The sequence below is a fragment of the Mya arenaria genome, chromosome 17, assembly GCF_026914265.1.
Source record: "Mya arenaria isolate MELC-2E11 chromosome 17, ASM2691426v1".
NCBI classification, from domain to species: domain Eukaryota; kingdom Metazoa; phylum Mollusca; class Bivalvia; order Myida; family Myidae; genus Mya; species Mya arenaria.
Window position 1 is genome coordinate 3836572 of NC_069138.1, and position 7614 is coordinate 3844185.

A 7614-nucleotide genomic window follows, 5' to 3' on the forward strand; every position below is an offset into this window, starting at 1 on the left:
ATGTTTAAAAGAATTTGAAGTTCAAGTAAAACTATTGTTATACTCAAAAATTACCAATAATCTAATTGATCTAAAGTGTCAATAAAAATAAGAAAACAATGAGTTTTATTAACTTTGAACTCCAAATTGGTTTCCGTAGTCTATCTTTTTTAATTCAACCAATTTTATTCACTATCTATAAAAGAACATATGATTGAAACATTAAATGTTATACTAATATATAATATGCCGAGATGGATTAAAACGAAAGCTGAGCCTATACTCTTCCTATAATTGGCATTATCATGATACCTAAAAATTATTTCTAGTGTACATACGTTCGTGAAGTATGAACAACATTGGCGATTACTTATTATAAATGTAGTAGATTCGTATCCGGATCTAAGAGTGAGTTGCAAGAATGCAACTACCGTAAGCATTCTGAAGTGAGTTAAACTTAAGAAGAAGAAGAAGAAGAAGAAGAAGAAGAAGAAGAAGAAGAAAAACACATATTACTAACATGAATTGACAGAAACAAGCAAACACCAGAGACAAAACTAGAATATGAGACAAGACAGTCAATGAGAGAAAACCTATGAATTTCTACTTTTGGTTAATGATAATCTTTAGAACTTTAACGGATATATAAGAAGTGCAAAATGTGTTCTCATTGTGCATTTTTCACTTAAAATTGAAACTGTTTACTCTTAAAGGAACATACAACAAATATTCCTGTTTTCTCTTACGGAAAATGTGCAAATCTCAGTCACATATGCAGTGGGCATTGAGATGTTAAAACCTTTAAGTTGAAATTTTATGAAAGATTTCATTTTTATAGTTATAAATTAAATCTAAATAAAAAGGGTTTTAAAGTTATTCGACCTTGAACACGTGTATATTTTTACACGATTTTGATAGCATTTACAATAATAACAAGCTGTAAACACACTTCATAATTCTTCTGTACGTTAATAACGCCATACTACTATTTCTACTGACTATGCTTTATTTGAACACTGACTGGCCAGTTTTAAGATAGTTGAAAGTATGTTTTTGAAATAGTAGACAGTTAGTAGAAATACAATACGGAACGAAGTCCAATAACCCATAAAGAGAACAAAAAGAAGAATGGATGACGTCACGAGCATGTGTCAATACATGTAAAAGTATCTGTGACAATAATGTCACTGCTTACAAACAATATTAAATCGTTTAAGGATAACTTTTGCTATTTTCCACCTTTCATGTACAATCTAAAAGAAACACAAAGCTTAATGAGGATACAGTAGTAAGTGACTCGTAGCCATGATAGTAAAAGTGTGATTCTGTATTTTAAGAACGGTTGTGCTTGTACTTGTAGTTATACGCGTAAATATCTATAAATATTTACACTCATACGTATGACGTAGTACACAAAAAATAGTTTACACGTAACGGTACTCGTAGTGTTTCGAAGAGTTGTATATGTAATTACATTACCGTATTACTTCGCAACTATGATAAAAAGGCATTAAAGGTTAAGATGACACGCTTATTCAAAATCAATACAAACACATTTATCATAAACATCAGTTTTGACTGATAAACCTTTAACTACTTACTTAAAAGTGCATAGGAAATATGAATTAATGATAATAAAAGTGTAACCATGTACTTAATAGCAGAAAGTGCAAAGAATATTAAATTATTGATAAATGCTAATGAATTGCGGTGTTATATTCTCATATGGTTGAAATGCGGTGTTTTATGTTAATTTCGTTCAAATTAAACTCGGTAACCTTAAAACAACCCACAGTTTTTGACATGTTTTCATCGTTTTTAGAATATTAAAACACTATTATTAATTGTTGAAAATCTTATTTTGGAGTAAGGGTACATCTTTGGTATGCAAGTATGCTTATTAAGAAAAAGAACACAATTGAGAATGTTTTCATGTCAACTCAACTCAATATATTCATAACACCATTGAAATGAATACATTTGATTTTTAAAAGTACAATTATTTTCTTTAATAAAACTTCAAATACATGTATGCAATAATGTAAGGCATTAATGCACTTGCAGACATTCTAATGGCCTATGTTTTTAAATAACTGACTTCCCTTTCTAATACGTACATTTTATATAGAACCAAGAAAATAACTGGTTTTCATATTCATTTGATTTTGGTTTCAATCAGACCACATGCTTGATTTTCCTTTATCTCATGCATATTGGTGAAAGAATGAAATATATTGGTGAGTGATAACTTGATCATATCACTCTACCTCGAGTGAAATGATAACATTTGATCATTGCTTGTACATTTTGTGTACAGTGTACAGTTATGTATTGTGCAATACATATAATTTATGTATTTAAACCCGTTTAAAATTTGCTCATAATGGTTCTCAAGTTAATAGTGTGTATATTTAGCATGAGGAAGTTGCATGATACGTACAGATACAAATACCAACACTATTGCTCATGAACTGGGATTGACGTGGTAGGCAATCCATTAGGCAACATAACAACTTGTTACGGTATATTAAAGAAGATTATATGGATGATGTTTGCATGCTCATGCATTTTTAGTTGCTGCAATATCAACCACATGGTTTATCTAAGGCCATATAGAAAATAAGTTAAGTATAATATAATATTACGCTGAAAAACTAATAATGTCTCTGTAGTGATACTGATACCAAAAGTCACCTATAATATAACTGAGTTTAATTTTGAATAATAAAACCCATATACTATTACAGTCAAAGCTACTATTTTGAATAACATTAAAACAGTAAAAAAAAATGACAGCTATTATTCACTTGTAAACAATAATCAAACTAAACATTGTTTCAACATGACAAGTGCTATTTATTATTTCTTTTATATTACACTGTTGGTACTACCCATTAGTATGCTAATTTGAATTGCAAGAAACAGATCTAAGGTTACAAATCTAATGAACAAGAGCTGTCACAGAGACAGCGCGCTCGACTATTCCGCCGCTTTTCAGTGAAAGGATTGAAAAGTTTTGGCAAAACATGCATGGATCACTGTTAGATTAGATTTCAATGCAATACATGATGTGCGGAGATATTAACATAAATGTGGATACATGGTAAATTTTTAGCAGATTTTTTAAGTCTAATAATAAAGCGCCATTATTTGCAAAATACATTTATCTAACTTGGTTATTCAATTAGGTTGGGTGGTTGAATACCATTGTATTAAGTTTCAACGCAATACATCAAGTAGCAAATAACATGCAAGACCTTCACCAGAATTTCTAAGTCTCATAATTAAGGGGCAAAAATTATATAATATGAAATATAGAGTTATCTTACTTGATTAAAGAAGAAGGTTAAATGGTTGGGAGCCTGTGTGTAAAGTTTCAACGCAATACATGATGTATTCGCTGAGGTATTTAAAGGAAGGAGAAGCAGTGTTAATTAACAGTGGTTACATGCAAAACAATAACCAGAATTTCTATGTCAAAAAAGGGGCCATTATTTGAATGTAATGCAAACTAGAGTTATCTAACTTGGTTGGATGTAGGTTCGTTGAGTACCATTGTATCAACTCTCAATGCAATACCTCAAATAGTTGCTGAGATATTAACCTATGTGTGCTTGCACGCAAAACCTTAACCAGAATTTCTAAGTCGTATAATAAAGGCCTATTATTTGCATTAAATGCAAACTAGAGTTTTCTAACTTGGTTAATCAAGTAGGTTGGATGGTAGAGTACCATTGTATCAACTCTCAATGCAATACCTCAAGTAGTTGCTGAGATATTGGGTGCTTGCACGCAAAACCTTAACCATATTTTTTAAGTCGAATAATAAAGGCCTATTATTTGCATAAAATGCAAACAAGAATTTTCTAACTTGATTAATTAAGTAGGTTGGATGGTAGTGTACCATTTCATAAAGTCTCAATGCAATACCTAAAGTAGTTGCTGAGTAATTAACCTAAGTGTGCTTGCACTCAAAACCTTAAACAGAATTTTTAAATCGAATAATAAAGGGCAATTATTTGCATTAAATGCAAACTAGAGTTATCTAACATGGTTAATTAAGTAGGTTGGATGGTTGAGAACCATTGTATCAAGTCTCAATGCAATACCTCAAGTAGTTGCTGAGATATTAACCTATGTGTGCTTGCACGCAAAACCTTAACCAGAATTTCTAAGTCGAATAATAAAGGGCAATTATTTGTATTAAATGCAAACTAGAGTTTTCTAACAATGTAAATTAAGTAAGTTGGATGGTTGAGAACCATTGTATCAAATCTCAATGCAATACCTAAAGTAGTTGCTGAGATATTAACCTATGTGTGCTTGCACGCAAAACCTTAACCAGAATTTTTAAGTCGAATAATAAAGGGCTATTATTTGCATTAAATGCAAACTAGAGTTATCTAACATGGTTAATCAAGTAGGTTGGATAGTTAAGGTCCATTATATAAAGTCTCAATGCAATACCTCAGATAGTTGCTGAAATATTAACCAATGTGTGCTTGCATACAAAACCTTTACCAAGGTGTGACGCCAACGCCGACGATTAGGTGAGTAGTATAGCTATCCATATTTTTCGAATAGTCGAGCTCAAAATATAATAATTAACAATACACATTTATTATTTAATTCCTGTCAATACAAGACAGGACGTTGACAAGTAAGCCCTCTGGGAGCAGCAATTTGAAAGGTTTCCTTTTCCCCTCATGAACTTTTAAGTTCCACTTTGTGGTGTTTCCTAAAATAGGAGTCTGTCAGATGAATTTGGCCATCCAGTGGCTACAATCTGAAGAATACAAAAATGAATCCTTTAAATCCTAACAATCATGTATGCGCGTTTAGGCATTTGAACACATTTTAGAGGTAGATGAATGATATTATTGCCAATGAAGGGAAAGCCCCTTTAAAACACCATGAAAACTGACCTATATATGTTACAAGAACTGGAATGACAAAACATGATTTTAATGCAACCTAATGCAATTTGGTCTCTAAAGTACTCCAATGTTCAATTTTCAACTATTTAATTAGCAATAAAGCAGAAGTTTCGAAATCCATGCTTTACATTTGAATGTTCCTGTAAAACTCCATTTAAAAATTCCCATTTCCCATATTAAGTTGAGTATTTAAGACAATTTGGTTTAATTTTGTCCAAAAGTTAGCCGAATCACACGATAGTTAGGATAACTTAATTTTTATACAATCGGTTTTCGGATAATTTGACCAAACCAGGGAGATAACCAAAGGAAACCGCTGGTTAGGACTTATCCACGGTCATACAGTTGGCTGCAGAATCTTCCCTTTCCTGCTCACATTGCTTAATTGTTTAAAAATGTACTATTATTATACTGGTAAATAGATTGATTCAAAACAAAACATCGTGCCTGGACAAATATGAGTGAATTTAATACGGACCATGCGAGCAAAAATACTTTAGTGTAGGAAGTCTCCGTCAAATGTTCGCTTAAAAACCAAGACAATTGCATATGACCCCCGCATCTTGGTACGAAGTATTCAAAGGTGTTTCGAGAAGAACTTGGCAATGCAGATGATGGTACGTAGTTATTAATAAGTCGAATTTGGATTTATTCGGTACGCAGAATCTGAAAAGCGTTTGATATAATTGATTCGCAGTATTCGGACTGAAAATGTTCCGTACTCAAGGTACGTGTTAAGAACACGTTGAGCTTCGTCTTCCTTAAGCAGGGCTCTAATCGTCAAAATTTAGAGGTTTTCTTAAGTGTGAATTGATAACAAGAAAGTAACATATAAAACACCAAAACCCGAAACTCGGGTAAAATCTATTACGGAAATTGCCGAAAGGTTATGATTGACCAGATGGCCCTAACTATCGGGAAAGACGGGAGTTAAGAGGGAGCAAACTTTGTAGGTGAACCATAAAACGTCCACCCCTTACACCATGTGGTGAAAACGAAGGTTCCATTTGTTGGACTGACATTCTTTCACCCAACTATCGGCTCATCATTGACTTAAAAAGTGTATATCGTTCTAACCATATTCACTGGGAAAAGCTTATGGAATGGGTCGGTGTTATATGACTAATAAGGTTTGGTATCATTTAAGACGAATGCTATTTAAAGCAATTAGTTAATATTATATCTTTAAACGATCCATCTAAAACTTGGTATCATTTTTGTCTATTTTGTATATGCAGTGGGTTTAATACTGCTACTGCTACTAATACTAATACACTGCTACTGCTACTGGCACTGCTACTGCTATTACTACTACTACTACAGCTACACTACCACTGCTGCTGCTGCTACTGCTACAGCTACTGCTACAGCTACTGCTTCTTCTACTACTACTACTACTACTACTACTACTACTACTACTACTACTACTACTACTACTACTACTACTACTACTACTACTACTACTCCTACTACTACTAATACTACTACTACTACTCCTACTCCTACTACTACTACTACTACTACTACTACTACTACTACTACTACTACTACTACCACTACTACCACTACTACTATTACTACTACTACTACTACTACTACTACTACTACAGCTACTACTACTACTACTACTACTACTACTACTACTACTACTACTACTACTACTACTACTACTACTACTACTACTACTACTACTACTACTACTACTACTACTACTACTACTGCTACTACTACTACTACTACTTCCACTACTACTTCTGCCACTGCCATTACCACTACCACGATTACTACTACTACTAGTACTACTTATGCTACCGTTACTACCACTACTACCACTACTACTATTACTACTACTACTACTACTACTACTACTACTACTACTACAGCTACTACTACTACTACTACTACTACTACTACTACTACTACTACTACTACTACTACTACTACTACTACTACTACTACTACTACTACTACTACTACTACTACTACTACTACTACTACTACTACTACTACTACTACTACTGCTACTACTACTACTACTACTTCCACTACTACTTCTGCCACTGCCATTACCACTACCACGATTACTACTACTACTAGTACTACTTATGCTACCGTTACTACCATTACTACTTCTACGTCTACTACCACTACCACTACCACTACCACTACCACAACTACTACACCTACTACTACTACAACTACTTTTACTGCCATTAATACTACCTCTCCCACTACTACTACCACTACCGCTACCTTTACGACTACTCATACTTATACTACTATTACACTGCAGCTGCCTAGTATTAAGCTCATCAAATCTATTTATACTGCTTTTGTCGTTGCTACTGTTGCAACTGTTACCGGTACAACAACTTCCATCAGTACCCCTTCCACCACTAAAAGTTATTATATTTATTTTACTTCTATTACACTTTTTTGAGATAGGAGAAAACTAAGGTATCATAATTGTTAGATTAAGTTTTAGCAGAAATCCTTCACTTCTTGCATTATGAGTTATATATATATTCTGTTTTATTTTGCTAAAATTATAAAAAAAAATGATCAAATTGCTGATTAATTACAAAACATATGTTAGTATGCTTGACGTAAAGTACTACATACGTTTTATACGATCCTTATAAGACCTCTTTTGTAGTTAAATGAATATAAGTTAGGAGATATCTGTTGTTTGTTAACT